This window comes from Carassius auratus, chromosome 18, assembly GCF_003368295.1.
Source record: "Carassius auratus strain Wakin chromosome 18, ASM336829v1, whole genome shotgun sequence".
Taxonomy (NCBI): Eukaryota; Metazoa; Chordata; class Actinopteri; order Cypriniformes; family Cyprinidae; genus Carassius; species Carassius auratus.
In genome coordinates, this window is record NC_039260.1 from 18319856 (window position 1) to 18341263 (window position 21408).

The 21408-nt window shown below is 39.3% G+C and overlaps 1 protein-coding gene across 1 annotated transcript in view; it reads left to right on the forward strand.

Moving 5' to 3' along the window:
- Nucleotides 1-21408, forward strand: part of LOC113118581 (semaphorin-6D-like) — a 112173-nt gene that overhangs the window by 27444 nt on the left and 63321 nt on the right. The window contains exon 2 of the mRNA XM_026287862.1: nt 4662-4750. The gene's annotated coding sequence lies outside the window, so the exon portion shown is untranslated. The remainder of the gene's footprint in view (nt 1-4661; nt 4751-21408) is intronic.

The window sequence follows — 21408 nt, forward strand, 5'->3', positions numbered from 1 at the left end:
CAAGAGACGTCTCAATGCCCCCTTTGGTTCTCTCTAGTTCATCCAGCTCCTCTGGGACTGGACGCTATGGTACAGACCTGGCCGAGGCTTCGTCTGTACGCATTTCCCCCTATTGCTCTGCTCCCGGGAGTTCTGGCGAGAGTACGCCGGGACGGGGTCCGTCTGTTGTTAGTAGCCCCGTTCTGGCCGGGCCGAGTATGGTTCTCAGATCTAGTCTCGCTCCTCGACGGCTCTCCGTGGGAGATACCGATCAGGACAGACCTCCTCTCGCAGGCGCAGGGTACGATAATTCACCCTCGCCCGGAGTTGTGGAAGCTGTGGGTGTGGCCCCTGAGGGGGCACAACTTTTAGCAGCCGGTCTCTCAACCGAGGTTGTTGAGACCCTTCTCCAATCCAGAGCTCCCTCAACGAGGAAACTGTACGCCCTGAGGTGGAAACTCTTCACCTCATGGTGCAGAGACCGCCAGCTAGACCCAGCAAACTGCCCGATTGGTACAGTTCTGGAGTTTCTACAGGCTAGGCTCTCTGCAGGGTTGACCCACTCCACGCTGAAGGTTTACGTGGCGGCTATTGCGGCCTACCACGCCCTTCTCGATGGCCAGTCTTTGGGAAGACACCCCTTAGTTACACGTTTCCTCCGCGGTGCGCTGAGGCTGAAACCTCCAGTACGGTCCCGTATTCCCCCGTGGGACCTGGTGGTGGTGTTAGAGGCAATGTGCAGACCCCCATTTGAACCTATTCAAGATATCTCAGACAGACACCTTACACTTAAAACCTCCTTTCTGTTGGCTATCACCTCTCTGCGGAGAGTAGGAGACCTTCAGGCCCTCTCTGTGGCCCCTACTTATCTTGAATTTGCACCAGGCATGACTAAAGCGTTCATATACCCTCGAGCGGGATATGTTCCTAAGGTTCCCTCTGTTACACCACAACCTGTCGTACTGCAGGCCTTCTGTCCTCCTCCCTTTCGGGAGCCCGACCAGGCGAAGCTAAATTGTATGTGTCCAGTTAGAGCGCTGGACGCATACGTCCACAGAGCTGCCCTGTGGAGAAAGACCGATCAATTGCTTGTATGCTACGGTCCCCCCAAGAGGGGTTTTCCTGCTTCTAAGCAGACTATCAGTCGTTGGATAGTCGAGGCTATCAACGCTTCCTATGAGTCCTCTGGTCGTCCCCCGCTGTCGGGAGCCAAGGCTCACTCTACCCGAGGTATGGCGGCCTCCAAGGCCTTCTTAGCAGGTGTATCCATGCTGGACATCTGCAACGCTGCGGGATGGTCCACCCCCTCCACGTTTGTCAGATTCTATGGCCTAGACATGCCAGTCACTCCAGGCGCTTCAGTCCTCCTGACCTAACTGTGCTCTTCGGATACACACTAGGCAGGGGTTTGGTAGTCTGGCGGCGTTGGTACTCGTTCCCCAAAGCGCTTTTGACGCAGCTCGAGTTCCTGAAGAGGAACGTCTCTAGGTTACGTATGTAACCCTAGTTCCTCGAGGGAACGAGACGCTGCGTCTCGGAGCCATACCCCCCGGCACCCCTGCCGGCGCTTGCTGGTACTCGAAGCTGACGCCAGCTGCGTGGCACGTGCTTTTATAGCTTCCTGGTCGCTTACGTCACTCCGCCGGTGACGTCACGCTCTTCCATTGGTCTGATTTCACACGATATTCAGAGTCGCGCACGCTGGGCGCGTTCCCCAAAGCTTTTGACGCAGCGTCTCGTTCCCTCGAGGAACTAGGGTTACATACGTAACCTAGAGACGTTTTCTACTGTGGTGCCATATTTATGTGCAATGGTTTTTATTTGGAAATTCAAGGCACTTAAAGTAAAAAAAAAAAAAAAAAAAAAAAAAAAAAGAACACTTCTGTGTAACACTGCATGAACAATGTACCAGTTTAAAGATGCATCAAACAGGGATGGTATCAGATGGCAGTAACATAGTATGTTTACAATTACCACAGTACTGAATAATTGCTATATGTGTACCATGGAACAGTAAATCATGGCACTTAAGAGGATACAATGGAAAATGTTTTGTCCTTGCAAAACTTACCACAACAACACTGCATTGTATGTTGTAACATTTGCTCCTAAAAGGTTCATAGTAGTGCTTTATGGGTGCAGACAGAGATGTTGTTATTATGGGGAGATACTACCCTCTGTGGCTCTACTATTTGAGAGAGAGAGTAATGGTTATCTGAGTTGAAAAGCTGAGTTGTGCTACAGAAAACTGAAACCCAATTCTTTTTGTGTAATCTCTAAAAATAGATAAATCCAAAATGAACATTTAATGGGAGAATGCTGGTGATTTTACAATAGGCTATCAGTCCATTAAATGATAACTTGTTCCCTCACAAAGGATTTTAGAGTCAAGTCTCACCTTCATTTACATTCATTCCTTGCATACAGTCTCAGAAAGAAAATGTACAAAGCTGTCATTGGGTCAGTACTTTTTTCAAAGGTATACCTTTGTGTCTTTTAGTTACTAACATGTATAATTTAGGTACTAATATGTACCTTTAAGACACCAGTATGGACCCCAGGTGTACCTTTTGAAAAGGTACCACCGAAGTGACAGTGACAGTTTCTTCTGACAGTGAAATGTAGCCGCCGGACTGTTGTGGTTGCTGTGGTGTTCTGTTCTCTGGTTTGAGCACAATGCTATGTGAATAATCAGGCCATTATTAGGTTTATTCTGTATGGTTACTAGGTGACTGCTTACCGTTTAAGGTCAAAAGTTTACACCCCCAATTCTATATGATACTCTGGTGTCTAGACACAGTATCTCCGGTTCTTCCTTCATTGGAGATCCATTGGATTTTACATCTGTCAGGGAAAAATAGTTAGTAATAGCACACCTCTCCTGAACAAGCTGCGGGATTTGAGGTTTTATTCACTTCTGTAGCACAAAGTAGTTATGTGCTAAAAGTTGTAACAATTACAATGGTGGATTGTTCAAATCCATAATACCCCATTTAAACATATATAAACTTTCTAGCAAGCACCACTGTAAAATGCAGAAAGGATGGAGTATTAAGTTACCGGCTGTCAGATTGAACAATCAGTTTGATATGATGTAGCCGACGGTCGAAGATGACACATACAGAAATATAAAAGCAGCAAAAAGCAGCAGTTGAGTAATGGATACCGAAAAGCTTCAGGCTAACAGAGTATCTAGCCAACAGTTTCCTTAAAAGAGCCCCTAATCAACACTCTTCTTAAGTAAACTAAACTGATGCTTTCTCCATGTGCTGTACCACACACACACACGCACATACTCTAATGTCATACACACAGAGCGGTAATCAATCCTGTTGCCAGTGTGAGAGCAGACGTCTTTCTCAGATCAGCTCTTCTGCTACGCTGCTAACTCTAAATTACGGCTTTGACTTCACAGCCCAGCACGAAGCCTTCCCTCTAAAACTCACTCTCATGCTGTCTGATGTGATAAACACCACAATAACACTCGCAATCAATGCAAGCCAGCCTTTGTGCTTTATTTCAAGTCAACATGAAGTCAAAATAGACCCTTTTTGTTTTTTAATACACATTTCTGATTTTATTTTATTTTTTTCTGGTTTTTGTTCATAATTAGTGTGTGGGCATAAATGCCAAAAGAAAAGAAAAGAAAAAAAAACACTTGAGAAAACACTTTTCTTTTTGGCTGATTTCACAAATATCACCTTCTTAGTTTTTTCGACCCCTTCCCTAAAACCACCTGACTCTTTTCTTTCATATAACCTTCACTTTTTCACGATCCTGTCAATTAGCCAATCATTTTCCTGTCAGAATTTGGATCCTTTTTTTTATAAATAAAGAAAAAAGAAATGACGTCACAATGCTACATATGAAATCATTGGGGAGGAACTTTTTTCTGACTTTTAAAGGCTTTTATTTTGAAAGTGTGTGCAAACCCGTATCTGATCGTTATGTCCTTTTTTCTGTTGTTTTGAGAGAGAAAGGAAGTTATGAGGCTAAACTGTTCCTATTTAGCAACACATACATTCTGTAGTCTGCCTTCACTTATTTTTAGTGTGAATGTGGGAAGTGTTCAGGGTTCAGAGAATGTTGGCCACATTTCTAAATGCCAGTGTGTGTGTTTGTGTGATACAGTTTAAACTCATCAATCCACTCTTTTCCTTCCTCTGAAATGTCTTTGAACTGATCAGAGTAATGGAACACTTAAAGTTAGTTCATCTCGTGTTTTTCTCTCCGCGGGCCTTATCTGCGGGGCTGTACTTGAGCTGAAGGCATTAAGAAGCTTTACGCTCCACACAGTCTGACCGCAAAAGGTCAGTTTTGCAAATTGGGTTCATTAATCTTTAATAGTACAGCAACTCCACAAAACCTCCTCATCCATGCCTGCAGATTAAAACGAATCACATGCTCGGAAAGATTAGTCTGTTGGGAATTTTCTTGGGTCGGATGAAAACTGTCCAGAAAGTCTGGAACCTTTGGCTTACTGAAAGCAGAAGAAGAAGAAGAAGAAAAAACACCTGACTGACACACTTTTCTGTTATCTCTTAGAGCGACAGGCTGGGATAGAGGAAGGTGGCATTTCTCTGCTGTGAAATTACAATTATTACCACAGTATCTACTGTAGTTATAGCCCCTGTTTTTCTTCAGATGGACTGTATGACAGCTCTTGTCACTTTTCTGGACAGGACTGTGAAAAACTGATGTTCCTAACAGTGATATCCTCCTTCATGCCCCACTGAATGAGATGAAATCTCATCTGTTGCTGTTTCTAAAGGTAAGACAGCAGTAAATTCTCTCAAACGTGGATAGATGCAATAATGAAACATTCTCCAGAATAAATACACCCAGAGGAGAATGTTATCGCTCAGCACTGGTCTATCATAGCTCATGAGACTAAATGGAGTTCTCATTTATATGTCATTGAGGTGTAAAATGAAACTTCGTCTAAGATATTTACCCAACAGTTCCTTAGGAGAAATAAAAACAGACAGAAATGAGACAAATTGTTGGCATAAAGGTATACTGAGACAATGACAACCAATCAGACAGTCTCTTATTTCCACTCGTCTACACTCTTTTTCTGCTTTTGCTTTTTCATATGTAGATTTGCAAAATCGAATTCAGTTTTTCAATTTATTTTTACAATTTTACATAATGAGCTTGTAACTTATCAAACTACTGATTCAACATTGCTCCCCCAATACTTTTGAAGAGCTTGCACCGTGATCTCATCTGTGTCAGAGCCTCATGACATGGATTCATCCTCAAATAATTTTCGGTGTTTTTAATGAGAAGCAGTTCTACCCCAGATGGGTCACCTGTTCTTTCAACCATAATGATAGACTTATTAAAAATGCATGACTCATAAAAAACTTATCAACCCCACTGTGACTCTCTGTCTAGCCTCCTTCCCAAAAACCGATATGTTGTCCAGGAAATGGTCAAGAAGTACTACTCTTTATATAAAACTCTAAAAATACAGGTGGACCTATGAAAACATTGGTTTAAAACTGAGCTTAGACCAGGGTTGGGCGACTCTGGCCCTCAAAGTCCACGTTCCTTCTACTCATCAAGAGTAAATATGGAAAACATTTATCGCTCATCTGCAAACCTCTTGAACAGCCTCTGTAATCTGCTGAGTCTGAAAGTGAGAGTGCTGGATTGACGCTTTGATGGGTTTTATATGCAGTCAGCCCTGCCGAATACAGCTGTCCACTTCCCCACTCACCAGCTCAAATTTTAGATTTTAGATTCTATTTCTAGCTGCGTTAATGATGCCAACATTATAACCAGTAAGTATAAGTACAGTACAGTTAAGTATACAGTTAATACTGTTAAGCAAACAGTATGTATTAATGGTAAATTATTGGTTCTCTGAGCAGAACCAAATAGAGTTAGCACAAACCTGCCATAAACCTACTCGGCAGTGAAACGGGACAGCCCTTGAAGGTCCTAAAGTTCACTGAAGCAGTGCAGATGGTGGCCAGAACAGCTAATTTTAACCTTTACTGCCTTTGCAGTCACAAAGTACTGGGCTGTATGCCCTCTTTTGGCTCAAAGTCTCTGATGATGAAATTTTGTGAGCTGTGAGTTAATCTGATATGCTACCTTGAAGTCCCTGGAAGTGCGTAACAAAGTGATTTTGGCAATAAAATAAATGATAATAGTAATAATAATGATAATAATAATGAATATTGTTTTTCATTTTATTTATTTAAGGTCTGGTTTCACAAACAGGGTTTAGACCAAGCCAGGATTAGGTCATAGTTCAATTAGGACATTTAAGTAATTTTTCATAAACGTGCCTTAGAAAACACATTACTGGTGTACATCTTGAACCAAAACAAAGGCGCTGATATATCTTAAGATCAGTCAGCGCAAGTTTCTTTCAGCTGACACAGCTCAGACTTGCATTTTAGTCTGGGACTAGGCTTAAGCCTTGTCTGTGAAACCGGGGGTAGATTTATGAATTTATGAAAAATGTCACTCATATTTACAATAGATTGAATACACCTCTTTTATGAAAAGTATGTAAAAATTTCTGAATATATATAAATGGGTTATAATCAGTTACGAATGTTGGGGTAATAGAAATATCCAGATCTTTAAGTAGTTTTCCATGATCTTGTTTTTTTTTATTTTTTTTATTTTTATTTTTTATTAGGAAACAAAAATCCTTCACTGCTTATTAATATTTAAAAACTACTTTCCGTCAAAACATTCAGGAATACACATAAAAATATAATAATAATAAATCTCAGGTTCTAAAATGTCCTTTGTTACAACTCCCAAAGAATTATGAATTATTAATTAATGATATCTAAATCTTCTTTAACATTGAAAAAAGCCCCTTGCCTCCTTAACTGTTTAAATTAATAATCTTAATCACTGTTCTTCATCAATAGTTCTCAAAACATGTCAAATTGAGTAGTATAGTAATCTATATCCCGATTAAAAATATGTAATGCTTCCATGTGCATTCTTTAGTTGACATGCAACCAACTCAGAAAGTCAGGGCTCAGTGTTTGTTTATTTATTTTTCTTTTATTTTTATTTTTTTATTTTTTCAAACTGGAAATTATGGCTCTAGTGTTCATGTGCACTCATCTCACAAATAAGATCATTCCATTATGACCTGAAGGCAGCAATACCTCTGATCAGAAATGGCAGGTTAGAGCAGATTATAGGGTTCAAAACTGAGCAGTAGTTATGAACTGCCATGTTACTCAGTTGGCTTTTAAGCAGTTTGCTTTAGTTTGACGTTTGGATGGTTCTCCACCGGTGGGTGGCTTTCCCTCTTCTCAGATTCTCCATTTGGTTGAGTGCCATGCAAGGTTCTTAGTGGATGAGTAGGAAGACATGTGTCGTGAGGGTCACCAAAGTCAAAAATGCTATTTGGTTTGGAGAACCTCAAAGAAAGAACTGTCAGCTGGGTTCATATGGCTGATCAATTCAAGGCACTGCAGGATAAAAGATTTGCATATCAGAAAGTAGCCAGTCATATTGGGCTATGTTTTTGATTTTTGACATTTATGCATTTATTTATTTTTTTAGTCTGAGAGTAGTGTGAATAAATGATGACAGGAGTCATGACCTACGGTACTTCCTAACTGCCTACAATTTATGGAACTTCTGTCAGGTAAGATTTTAATAAAAAGCAGTGTGGCAAATCACTGATTGGTAGAAACCATAAAAGAGATAAAGCTTTGTTTTATAGTGATTTTGTATCCAGAGACACTCAGAGATTACAATCAACTCTATCTCAGAGCCAGATTTACAGTTTTGCTCTTTGGGAAGCATCCAAACCAGACATCCATATTAAACTTGAAGACAAAAGGACAATAACCTTACAAATCCAATTTACGTTTAAACAAAAACAGTAAACCAGGAAGAGACGTTATCATTTAACCTTTATTTTGTACTCTGTACTCAATTAAACTCAGTGTCTAAGGTTCTCTTTTGTAAAGTTTTATGACCCGAAATTTCGCCTCACTGTCTAAGGCCTTTAGTGAACTCACATTATGCCACTTACCCATTAAAATTAATTTGGTTTAGCGTGACCACAACCCCACAGAGAGCCCTGTGGGTGTGTAAACAGTGAGTGTGTTGGGGTGATCAAGGGTCAGGGGATATTTCCTGGCTTTGACTGCCGACGGGCCCTCGCTGCCGTTTTCTGAGCACTAAACAGCCCTCAGAATGCTCTTTAGGGTTAGTCACTGGCGTCGTTTCAGCAGCAGGAGAGCTATTAGGACCCTCTTAGGAGGGGGTTTTATATACACACAAATGCTTACCAGTATTGTAACTAGTATTGGTAAGTATTACCAATAAAAATGTAAACACAAAAATAATTAAATAATACAAATAAAATAATTTGTGCAATCAATTTTAAACTAAAAATAAAACCATTATTTGAAATACTTTCTGAAACAAAATGAAATAAAATATATAAATATATTTTTGTAATCAATGAGATGTTTTCATAGAGGAAAAGTCATACGTTTAGCAGCAAGAGATTTATCGGAACCCTCTGAGGAGAGTGGTTTTACAAACACACACATATACACTAGTATTATTATTGAATTCATATAACTGAAAATACTACTAAGAAGAAAATAACATTTAATACAATAATCATGACAAATTAATAAACAATGGAAAAAAAGTAGCAGATAAAATATTATCAGATAAAAAGGGGGGAAATTATATATATATATATATATATATATATATATATATATATGTTTTTGTAGTCACTAAAAAAAGTTCAATTTCTTCTGCATTTTCTTTTTTATGTGAATAGCTATCATTCATCATTGCAAAGTGAATGGCAATAGAGTGTACAATAGAATACAAAGTGACTCTTTGATTTGATGGGGAAAGCTTGGCTCATGAATATTAATTATATGACGTGACATTCACCCTGTAATCCTGACTGATTTGCTCAAAGACAGACATTGGTGAGGGCGTTAGTCATGGCAGGATTACCGCTTACTGTTTGTTCAGTCTGTCATCTATGTAACGGCTAGGTTTGGAAGTCATTATTTTACATAATCATCTACAAATGGAGAGTAAACTGGAAGTAAATTTCTGAAAGTATGACATGTAGATGTACAGGCTTACCCTAAAGACTCCAATTTTATCTTTTACTACAACATTTTTACTAGCACCAACAAAAATAATATATTTTTAGTACATTTTTATTAATAATAATAAGTAAAGTTGTACGTACATATTTACGTACAGAAAAGCTATTATTTAACTCTGTGACATGTATGGAAAACAGTGGCTTATGATGCAAAACATTACTGATTTGTATATATTTTCTTTTACCCATCGTAGCTTAGTGACATATTTAAATCAGCAGAAACCTACCATTGTGTTTTACACACCACAGACAATAAAATAAGTTTTCAAGGCTTAAAATATTCAAACATGATCAGCAGATTTAAGCCCAACTAGTGACAGTTTCATCAGCAGACCTAAAACTCTCTCACACTGGCTTAATGTATTGCAGTTATGATTTTTTAAATACTATTTTAACTTTGCTTTCAAATGTAATGGTGTCTCACACATGAACTGCTATAAAAGTGTGATAGATGATTCAGTGTGGTCAGGTTTGTTTCATAGGGCAGAGAGCAGTCTTTATAAGCATTATCTGATATAATAAACCTCTCAATTGTACCAACTCAGTTCTTTATGCTTATATTTGCGTGCAATGAGTGAGTCATCTGCTGAGGTGAATCTAAAGTGGTACCTTATACTGCTGACGCATGTGTGTGTGTGTGTGTGTGTGTGTTTGTGTGTGTGTGTCCGCTGAGGTCAAGTGATGTCATACCTTCATTTGAATTATGAAATGGAGGACATGACAAAGGACACAAGTGGACTGACACACCTTCTGTTGTTTGACATATGTTGAGATGTTTTTAAAGCTATTTAACGTCCACGTGGAGAGGTGTGTCTGTACTGATCAAACATGGATAAATGGAGAGCGACACAAACATTGATCCTGTTCTGCTTTGATCAGATCAGGCTGACAGCATAGATAAATGAGATGAACTTCAGCCTTTGAAGTGAACCTCACGCATACCCCACCACTAATCACTATACCACACACAAACACACGCCACACACATAAATGCCATTTGTTTCTTTAAAGGCTTCATACCTATCACTGTTTTGTATCATTTTAGGGTGTTTCACGATAGAGCTTTTCGTGCAAAGCGAGTCCTTTTGGCATTGTTGGTTCCTTTAGCTCAGGCATGTCCAAACCCACTCCTGGAGGGCCACCTTCATACAAAGTTAAGCTCCAAAACACCACTGATTTAGCTGTAAGTGTTCTTCTGAACTTAGGTGCACTGTCATTTTCACTGTCCTTAAGACCTGAAAACTTTAGGGCTTTGACAAATGTTTTTTGGTGTTCACACGCTTTGATTTTTTGTAGTGAATTTTTTTTTTTTTTTTTTTTACTCCATCATGGTAACAAATTTAAGGAATAAACATAAAATGCACTGATAAATAAATGGGGTTACACTTTGTTGTAGGGTGTCCTTGTTACAGTGTTATTAAGTACTAAATTATATTAATTAACTACATGTACTTACTGTATGGTTAGGGTAAAGATTAGGCTTAGGGTTACTTGCATGTAATTATGCATCATTTATTGTTATTATAATAGTAAGTGCATGTAACGTGTAACAAGGACACCTTAAAATATAGTGTTAGCAAAAATGGTAACACTTTAGAACAGGGAACACATATTAATTATTCTTGTTTTCCTAGTGCTTATCCCACATTGGCACAGGGTATGCTTTTTGGCACATCTCTCTCCTCTTCTTTCAGTCTAGTGCATCCACAGGGGTAGCACTGATTTGTTTCATATCTTGCTTGATCCGGTCTATCCATCTCTTCTTTGGTTGACCTCATGGACACTGATCCTCATTCCCGATCCGGTCCAATAAACTCAGCCCAAGCGCACATCGTAGCATGCGCATCTCCATAGTGTGTAGGGTCTGCTAGCGTTTGGTGGATGCAGCCAACATTCTGCTTCATAGAGTGCAACTGGCGGCACAACGGACTTATAAATCTTTGCTTGGGATGGATGGATAACCGTAGATTGCATAGAACTCCTGATACTTGATATGTTGACACACACACGTGTACCTGGGAGGCTGTCACCATCTGCCGAGAGAATGGTGCCGAGATATTTGAAACATTTCATTTTCTTCAGGTCTTGACCATCAGCTTTAATGGTACCTGCAGTTTGTAGGCCACATTCCATAAATGCAGTCTTTGTAAGATTGAGCTTCGGTCCCTTTTCATTCAGCCGATCTTTCCACTGTTGCACTTGATCATTGAGAGTATGATGCTCTTCATTTCTGAGTACATTTACATTTAGACATTTAGCTGATGCTTTTATCCAAAGTGGACAAATCCAGCAGGATAAGTATTTAAGGATTAGGAATCCGCTCTTGCCAGTCTTAGGGCTTCAAACAACTGAAAGCAAGGCAGTCTCGGTTGCATGTCCACTTCTGAAAACAGACTGGTTGCTGTTGAGGAGGTTGTTCTGTGTGAGAAAAGCAGAGGCTTGGATAAGCACAGCTTGTTCAAGTGATTTTGCAATGAAAGAAAGAAGGGAAGCCGATCTGTAGTTCTCTAAAAGAGATGGGTTAATGGTGGGTTTCTTAAGTAGTGGGTTATATGAGCCTGTCTAAATGCTGAGGGGAAAACACCAGTGTCAAGGGATGTGTTGATGATGTGAGTAAGTGCAGGTACAACTGCAGGTACAACTGCAGGAGAAATGGCCTGAAGGAGATGAGATGGAATAGAATCAAGCAGACAAATAGTATGATGATTAGAAAGGATTAGTTTGGAGACTTTATTGAGTTTAATTGAGTTTGACATCCCTGATCTAGGTGGATATTGAAGTCTCCGAGTATAACTAGGCAAGTGCTATCCTTAGGAAAGGCTGAAAGCAGCACATCTAATTCATCCAAGAAGTTACTTTGTGGTCCTGGTGGTTGAATAACAGCTACAAAATGGATTTTAAAAGGGTGGGTAATAGTGACTGAATGTGATTTAAAGGAGCTGCTAATACCCAGAGAAGGTAAAGGAATACATTTCCAATCATTAGAGATAAGAAGACCAGTATATCCATAATTTCCAGTCAGACGGGAGTCTGGGAAAATTATAAATTATTGGAGAGTGCTGCAGGAGTAGCAGTGTCCTCTGGTTTGATCCACGTCTCTGTCAGGGCCATGAGATTTAAGGTCATTGTACACTGAGTCGGAACTTTTCGCACGTTAAAAAATAAATACAACCTAACGTTAAGTCAATCATGTTTACACACTGCCTCTAAAATATATGTCCATCATAAAAATAAAAAAAATGGGATTGGGTTCATTTTTTTCTTTTTCTTTTTTGCTTTTTTTTTTTTTTTTTGCATCCGTAGCAAGTATTTTGAGAGGTGTTTAGATAGTTTAGATCCACCGTAGCAAATGCCAAAATCCAGAATGGTGATTGTCAAGTTCATCCACTTTGTCTTGCAGCACAAAGCACTGTATATAGATCCTTGCACAGACTGAGTTCACAGAAAGCAGTGGTATTCTTTATAATATGTGGCTCTAGTATTGCTAACAAAAGCATCAGACTGAGCCATGTACATCCTGAAGTAAACTTTGAATTGCCCGGGATAATCCCATTGCTCCTGAGGGGGAACTTTACATCCTCTCTTGGACAACCAAATCATCCTCACTGCTTGAAGACTCCATTTAGTGCTATATTGCAATTTTTCACAGACTAACAACTCCGAAGACTAATAGTAAAATAAATTATTTTATAAGCAGGCATAGGCAAAGTGTGCAGGTTATTATGATTGCACTGCCTACAGTGTGTGATGCATGGCTTGTGAGTGGTCGTAATAGTAAACGATATGGAAACACATAATAAGAGTTGGTCATAAAAACTGAAACAGAAAAGTTGAGTCAAAAGCGATACTTATGTCCCTTGTCTGTGTCCATGCACTATGGAGTCACACGGTAGAGTTGATGGTCTTTACATCTCTTTGGTCATCAAACGAGGGCTGCCACGGTGTACTAACCTTTTTTTAATACCCGTTTGACAAAACCGAAATTGAATTCAGATGAACACACTTTACTGTTTATCTAAACAAAGGGCTAAGCAAGCACACAACACTGACAAGGTATGCGATACAGTTCAAGACTTCAGTTTCAACACGTTTCAACACAGTATACAAAACAAGCATTTCCTAGCAATAACAACTGCACTAAACACTAATGAGACAAAAAAATAAATACACTTTGAATACACAATAAATACACTCACAGTGTCCTGGTAGAGCAGTTGGGTCCATCGGACATAGGACTCAATGATCTGATGCGATCGAAGGGCATTCCAGATCAATTCATGGGGGATCTGATCAAACGTCTTCTCCAAGTCCAGGATTGCAATGTGAACTTTTTAGTTTTTCTTTCAGTATTTCTCCACAAGTTGAAGTGTAGTGTGCAATCGATTGTTCCACATCCCTTGACGCAACAACACTAATTCGGGGTGGTTCTGACAATAGTTTGGAGATGTCCATCAAGAGTCCTTTCATAAATTGTCATTGTATGAGACAAAAGGAGGATAGGTCTGTAGTTGGTACATTTACTCACATCACCCTTTCCCTTCCAAATTGGCACAGTGACACTGGTTGTCCAGGCACTATGTGGCTTATTTTCTGCAATCATCATATTGTAGAGTAATGCCAAGATATCAGCACCCCGCCGTCCCATTAATTTCCAGACTTCAGCTGGAATATCGTCTGGTCCTGTTGCTTTGCCATTCTTAATTTTCTTAATGTCTGCCAATACTTCAGCTACACTGACTAGTGGGGCGGGTTCAGAAATGGGCTCAGGGCTGAGAATTGGTGGGTGTGGGAACTCTTAATTGGAAATCTACGAGAAATAGCCACACCATCATTGTATGATGGCTGTTGTGTCTTGAAGTATCTGATGGTTTGCATCCTTAACATGCATTACCCAGCCAATGGCTTGGGAGAACTTATGGTGGAAGCTTGCAAGGCGGTAGGTCTTGTTCACCCCTTCCTGCATATCCAGTTTATCATACAGGTAATTGTAGTGTTTTGCCTTAGCTTTTGCTACTACCAGCTTCACCACTGACTCATGTATTGTGGCAAATTGGTGGCCAGGCATGTTTGAAGCCAGGCTTTATAGGCCATCTTTCTTAGCCTTGTTTGCTGCTTGAACTTCCTCTGTCCACCACCTAGTTGCCTTGTCAATAAACCACCTTCCCTGCCTCATTTTTCCTAGCACATTGATGGACCTTTTATGGATTTGGGTGGTGATTACATTTCAGAAAGTCTGGTTGTTCAGAGTCAATGTTTAAGGGATCATATGATGCAATTTACATTTTTCCTTTCTCTCTGGAGTGTGACAAGCTCTTGGTGCATAAAAAAGATCTGTTAAGTTGCATAGACTAAAGTTTCAAACCCAAAGAGATATTCTATATAAAAGTTAAGAGTCAACCACAACCTAAAACAGCTCATTTTAACATGTCCCCATATGTCTATGTCGCGATGTGGGAAGATTTGCATGAAGCCGCCCATATGTGCATGCAAAGAAGGAAGGCATAAATTTTATTCTAGCTGCTGTTATTGTTGTTGCGTGCCGCCATGTGGAGATGCTGCGTGTTTCATTGTGAAAGCGAAAAATACTTTGTTTGGCCTTCCAAAAGAGGATGATATCCACTTCATCATGCCTAGAGCTGATCTGTGCTGGTCCTGAGGAAATACATCAACTTTGTGTGTGGATTGCTGGATCGGCTTTCAACGTGAACAAAGCGGAGTCCAGCCCAGGGTCGTCACATGTGGTTGCCGCAAGCCTGCCGGCCACTCCTTTGTCGTATCCGCCAGTGCACTGTTCTCAAGCATCTCTGCCACTCACTCAAGCCGGCCTCCACTCACTCTAGTGTGACGCTGTGTTTTATTGTGGAAGCTAAACTACTTTGTTTGGCCTTCCAAAAGAGGACACAACTAGAAATCAATGGTTAATCTGTATTTACAACACTGTTCTAGAACAGTTCAACCCAAATATTCAGATTTGTGTATCGCGTTTTTTGGAGGACTGTTTCCTGATCCTGGAAGAGACTTAAAATTCCGGCTTCTCTGACTCACAGAATGTAAGTATGTTTTATATTTAAAAAATTTGCCACTGATGATTCAAATGCTAGTTTTGAGCAGTATAGAGTAGTGCTTGTCGTTTCTCCAATCACAAATGCAGACATGGTTTTATGTTTATGTGGCACAATGCAACGCAACACATAAAAAGACAGATTAAGTAATTATGATCAGTAATTATGTCCCCATTGGATGCAACAAATGCCTCGTTGTAATGGGTTTTACTGGTTTTGTCTCGTTGCATAGTGGGACACAGCATCACAGTATGGTGAAAGGCATAACATTTCCGTTACTAGCCTGAGGTATTCAGCCAATCACAACACGCTGGATAGCTGGCCAATCACAGCAAACTTTGCTTTTCAGACCAATAAGTTTTGTAAAAATCAACACGTTTCAGAAAGGCGGGGCATAGAGGAGAAACAATAATGCACAGTATGTTGAAAATAATGTGTTTTTTTTACCTTATATAAATGAACACATTTCATTACACCAAATACACAAAATAATATTATTTTTAGCAACATCATATGACCCCTTTTATTGGCACTAAGGGCTGTTGCCAATTAGTTGGTTCAAATCATTTCAAAACTTGTGTCAACCATCTAATTTGCTCATGTTCTGTTCTCTGCAAATGTACTAGTTGCTGCAGGCAGAACTGGACGTTGAGGTTGAGCAGCCAATGTTGGGGAGCTATGTCATCTGAAGGGATTGCCTTGTCATCAAGCATTGGCTTTAGTCTTGGTGACATAGCATTCAATAGTCGATCTGTGTGAAGCTGGAATAGATCATGAGGTGAGAGGGTCTTTTCTTAAAAAATGTATTAGTGATGGCAAAGTCATGTGCCTCAGTGTAGTCTAAGATGCAGCATCCATCATCATTTTGGGTTCCAAATCCCTGCCCTCTGTGGTACTGCTTGTATACATCCCTTGCTGAGCCTACATGTGCATTTAAATCCTCGCCGATCAGTACATGCTCATCTGGTCCCAATTTTCGGAAGTGGGCATCAACAGATTCCCAGAAATCATCCTTCACGTCCTCTGGCCTGCCAGGTTGGGAGGCATAACATGATATAATATGAATGATGGTTGAACCCAGGATTATCTTAACTGAGACAAGGCGGTAGGAGATATTATCAACCTCAATGACATTGTCCCGGAATTGTTTGCTGATGACCACAGCTATACCATTTTGGGTTGTCTTGGTGCTATACACCGATGTCCCTGGATTTTGCTTCCTTCCATTTTGTCTTCTGAATACATGCAATGTCCACTTACCGGTTCCTCAGGACATCTGCTTATTCACGGCTGTGCCCCGTTAGCATACTGATGTTCAGTGTGGCCAGTCAGATCTTCTTATTTACTAACTTCTTTAACCTGCCCCATCCTGAGCAGGTAGTCCTTGCCAATTTTTCATGCCATCCAGGAGAGGACAGCACCCGTCGTCTAGGCGGGACGCCCTGGTATAGTTGGAGACTTGTTGCGTTGACATTGCCATTTGATGTGTATGAAAGAAAACCATTTGCCACGGGGATATCCTGTTACCAGCTGGCACCACAAGGAGGTGGTGATAGGTTTTTGCCAGCCAAACACATATTCACTATTAATTAAGAGTTTTCCTAATTTGCAGAATATTAATAGTTAGTAAGGTACTTGTTAAGTAGGTGTTAAAGTGGATTAAGGGATTTTGAATATGCTCATGCAGAATGAGGCATTGATATGTGCATTATAAGTACTAATAAGCAGCCAATATGCTAGTAATATACATGCTAATAATAAACTAGTTTATATTGAGAACTGGTCCCTAAAATAAAGTGTTCAAAATGTCAACAAACAAAATACAAAAACTAAAATTACTACATTGTATTTTCCATAATGTACTTTAATTTTAACCTAAAGTACAATTAGTTGTTAAAAAAGGCAGCTTTATTTTCCCAAAAGTCAACTTTTGTTAATCAATATATATTTCACCAAAACATGTCAATTAAGTTAATCTTTACCATATTCCACCCCCTCTGTGACCATAACAGATTTTTACTACTATACCTTCATTAGGCTCTGCAGAGTAGTAGGTGCTACACACAGCGAGGAACAGCACAAGACTTTACCAAATTTTACCCTTATCACTAGTTTTCTGGTATTTAGGAATAATAGTATGTGTTCTCTACCGCACTGTGGCTGGGTGAGTCAGGTTTCCGAAAACTGAAAAGAGGTTGTTGATGCATAAATTTGGCTGCTCGTGTTCATGTGTTCAAGTGTATTAATCTTCCTGACATCAGCAGGTTGCAAACACATTCATTCCGAAATTGGAGATTTTTATTTTATTTTATTTTTTCAGTTTAGTTTCAATGTATGGTCTTTTTCATTTGAGAGGCTTTAAGTTCTACAAATGTGTTTATACATACAATGAACCCTTTTATTTAAAAAAATAATAAATTCATTCTTTCTTTAATCCCAAATCCCCCCTCCCCCAAACACCTGCCCCACCATCTGTAATTACAAACATCCTGTATCATGTGTCATTGAGGGGCATTATGGGAAGGCTAATTGTGTCAGTGTTTCTGTTAGAGCAGGACACAGACCAGAGTGTGTTTTGGCTATGATGATGGATACTTGAGGCTTATGCATGAGCCCCAGTGAGGCACAAGCAGAAACAAACGCTCATCCCTCCTTCCTGCCCTCCATCACACTCTCTCTTTACTCTCATCCATCAGTGCTGTGACCTCTTGCTATAAACAACAAAATGCTTTTAACCAATGCTGAATCATCTCAGGCTGTTTAATCACAGAGCAGCTCATTGCTTTTATAAGTGCTGTGGTCAGGCAAAGGGAGAGTGAGAGTTTCTCTTACATAAATGTTTCTGGTTACTATGTGAGTTTGAGTGTCAGTGTTCGAAACTGTAGTGGATGGCAGAGGTTTGTAGAGTTGATCAGACACAGATAAACACAGGCAGAACTCACATGTATCAGTCTGTCAGAAAACATTGCACAGCCCAATGGAGGACAGCACTATCAGCAGCCCTTCACAAACATTAACACATCCATCAGGCTTCAGCGGCTTCAGGTCCTTCCTCCTATTTGTCTAAAAACTTCACAGGATCACAAACAATTCATACATGTGGGAAGTTATGTACAGTGTTAAATCTCATCAATGGAATTACTAATTTTTTTCACTAATGAAGGCTTTTTCAAACTGTTTCAACTATGACAAAGACAAAGACACAAAATATTCGATGAAACCATTTTAACTAAAATATTGTTCAAGATAATGGTTAGGTTTAGGAAAGAAAATAACAAACAATGGCATAAAATAATAAAAAATGCTCTAAATATATAAAGATGTTTGTTTTTATATTTTGCTCTTTTCTTGTAAACTAAAATGTAATCTCTGTGAGCTAAAATTATTTTAGTCAAAGTCAGTATCAGTAATTAAAATGAATGAATCTGGCATGACAACATATTGACCAATGATTGAGTAATATGAAATCATTACATAATTACTTTGAGGTGATGCATTTACTATAAATATTTGATTATATTCAGCTTCAAGTTTAAAATGTACTCAACACTCTTTCAAGAGTGGATTCATTTGCTTTAAACCCCGAACCAAAGGACAGAAAAAGAGAGCGTTAGAGCAGAGGGGGTTGGCTGGGGTATTAAATATCTCCTCTGAGGTGTTTTGGACGGTGCAGATTGGTGAGAGAGTTCAGCTTAACTCTTGGCTCCTGCTGAGCTTATGAGACTGCAGTCACAGAGTTTTACAGATCCATTTCAGACTCTGACCTACAACTTTCAGAGGTGAAAAGTGGCTAGAAAGACTCTAAAAACAAGCTCTAGAAGGATTTGGCAGTGCATGCCAGAAGAAACACTAGTGTGCTAAAGCACAATGTAAACATCAAACAATAAAAGTGTCCCATGGCAGTAAGCTCAGAAACGGAGAAAAGAAAAATGATGAAACTTTGTAAAACTTGGTTAGATTGTTTACTCTGAACCAAGAAGGTCTGTCATACCTACAGTATCTGTTATAAGCTAAAAGTATTAACGTCCAAAGTATCTCAGTGGCAGTTGTCATGCGACTAATTATTCAGGACTACAACGCCGTTTGCACTTCCGTTTTCCATCACTTGATCTTTTGTTTCTGATGCATAAATCTGTTAAGTTACTTAGTATAGGAGATCATGATCTGCACTCACAAGACTAAATTTACATTCATTACTGATAGGAAGTGATGAATGTAAAATAAAATAAAAAGAAGACTATTCTTGTGAGTGTGGATCATGATCTCCTATAGTGATTATTCAGGAGATGCAGGATAATGATTATACAAACTGTGATGATAAAGAGAAGGACGATAAAAGTCCATTTCATGCTTTTTAGACTCATTCAGACTCATTAATCTACCTAACCCCCTAAACTGCTTTTACACCAACCAGACAAACTGAACTCTAATGTCAAACAGACTCAAGTCCACGCAAGGATTTCTAGTGTGAAAACACCCTGAGTTACCTGTCAGCCAACACTGCATCCTCTATTTAGACAGAGCCACACTCGCCTGAAGCGACAAACACTATTTTCAGCCATCATCATTATCTGTTCTGTGATAAATCTGAAGTTTATAGACATACTTCCTATGAGACAGAATGAGTTTTTCCCCTACAAACTCACACCATGACCAACAACTGCCCTCTACACCAGCTAATGCCTATCAATTTATCCAGCAGCTAATAAAGGTCTATGTGAGTGGGTTTCATAATTTCATCTAAACAATCAGCTTAATGGAAGCTATAAGCAGATGGCCTTATTGCCGATTGTCTCTCAGATATTACCATAAACACTAACTGCTGGCACAGTAATCAGAATTAAAGAGCACTCTTATTTCATATACACACAGACACTCATGCATGAATGCAGATGCAGGCAACAGCAATGACAGCTTTATATGTTATAGGGAAGTTAACATACTCTAGCCTGAACCAATGTCACTTTCATAGCAGATTCATTTAGAGAGACAGCGCTGAATGAATCTCCTGAATTAAATGCAAGGCACTTCATGTCATTCTCCATTGCGGATAGAAGTCTGTGCAATTATATCAGCTTAACCCATCAGGTCTGTTTTTATTAACAACATCTTTGTCTATTCATACGCTCGCATGGTTAAATGATGTATATCCGCCCAGGAACATTGTGTTTAAAAGCCTTGCTAGAGTTCTGCTTCCAAAACAAGATGTTTATTAATTTCGGATGAGTGACCCTGATTGCTAAAATGTGTGACAAGAACAAATTTTCAATTACACCGATGTCTGGAGCCAGATCTGGAGAGTATCAAATAGACAACAATGCTGATTTAATTAACGTTTCACAAGCCTGATCACAGATATGGAAAGCTTTCCAAGACTTTGTCATGGAAAACACACCTGTTCTGAAGGATGAAATTAAGTTTGTCTCGTGCTGCAGTCACCTCTTGACAGAAACATCAGTAGTTAACAATTAAATCAAGTCTATCAAAATCTGTTCCAACAAGCATCAAATTTGTTATTATTTCGTAAAGATATCTGAAGCTTGTCTTTGTGTTCATTCAGAAGCTAGACACACAGTTGCACATTGTTCATGCCAAACATGCACTCATTAGTCCATCTGTGGACACACACATATGATCACAGAGACCATTATCCTGTCATTCTGCTTGTCAAAGGAAACACTATTATGCTTATGCACACACTTAGACAACTAGAAAGAGAGTTACATAGACTTTAAACAGGTCTACTAATGTTTAAATGACAGCAATGTGCTACAAAATTAACATTTTTATAGTTTACGATGAGACAATAACGGTATAATTTTCTAAAACTTGCATTTTGAAACACGTTTTTGAAAGTTTGCATTTTCATGCCTCTAAATGCCACTGTTTTGTAAATGAATGGCCAAAATGCTATATAAAAAAATAAGTTTTAATTTGGTCAACAACAAAAACTAAAAATACATGTAAATTTGATTATTTCACCCATTATTTATGTATTATGGCTCAATTAGAGAGTTACATTGTTAGCTTAGCAACATGCTAACATAAAAACTCAGTTCGAGTCTAGGATATACAGGTTTCTCATATTGTCCACACCATACGAAAGCGCTTTCACTAACATGTAAAAAAAAAAGTCTTGCTGTAGACTGCTAAAACTTCAGCTGGGCAAGCCATTGTTAATAATCCACTGATTCAACCACCCTCACACAATAACATCATTGTGAT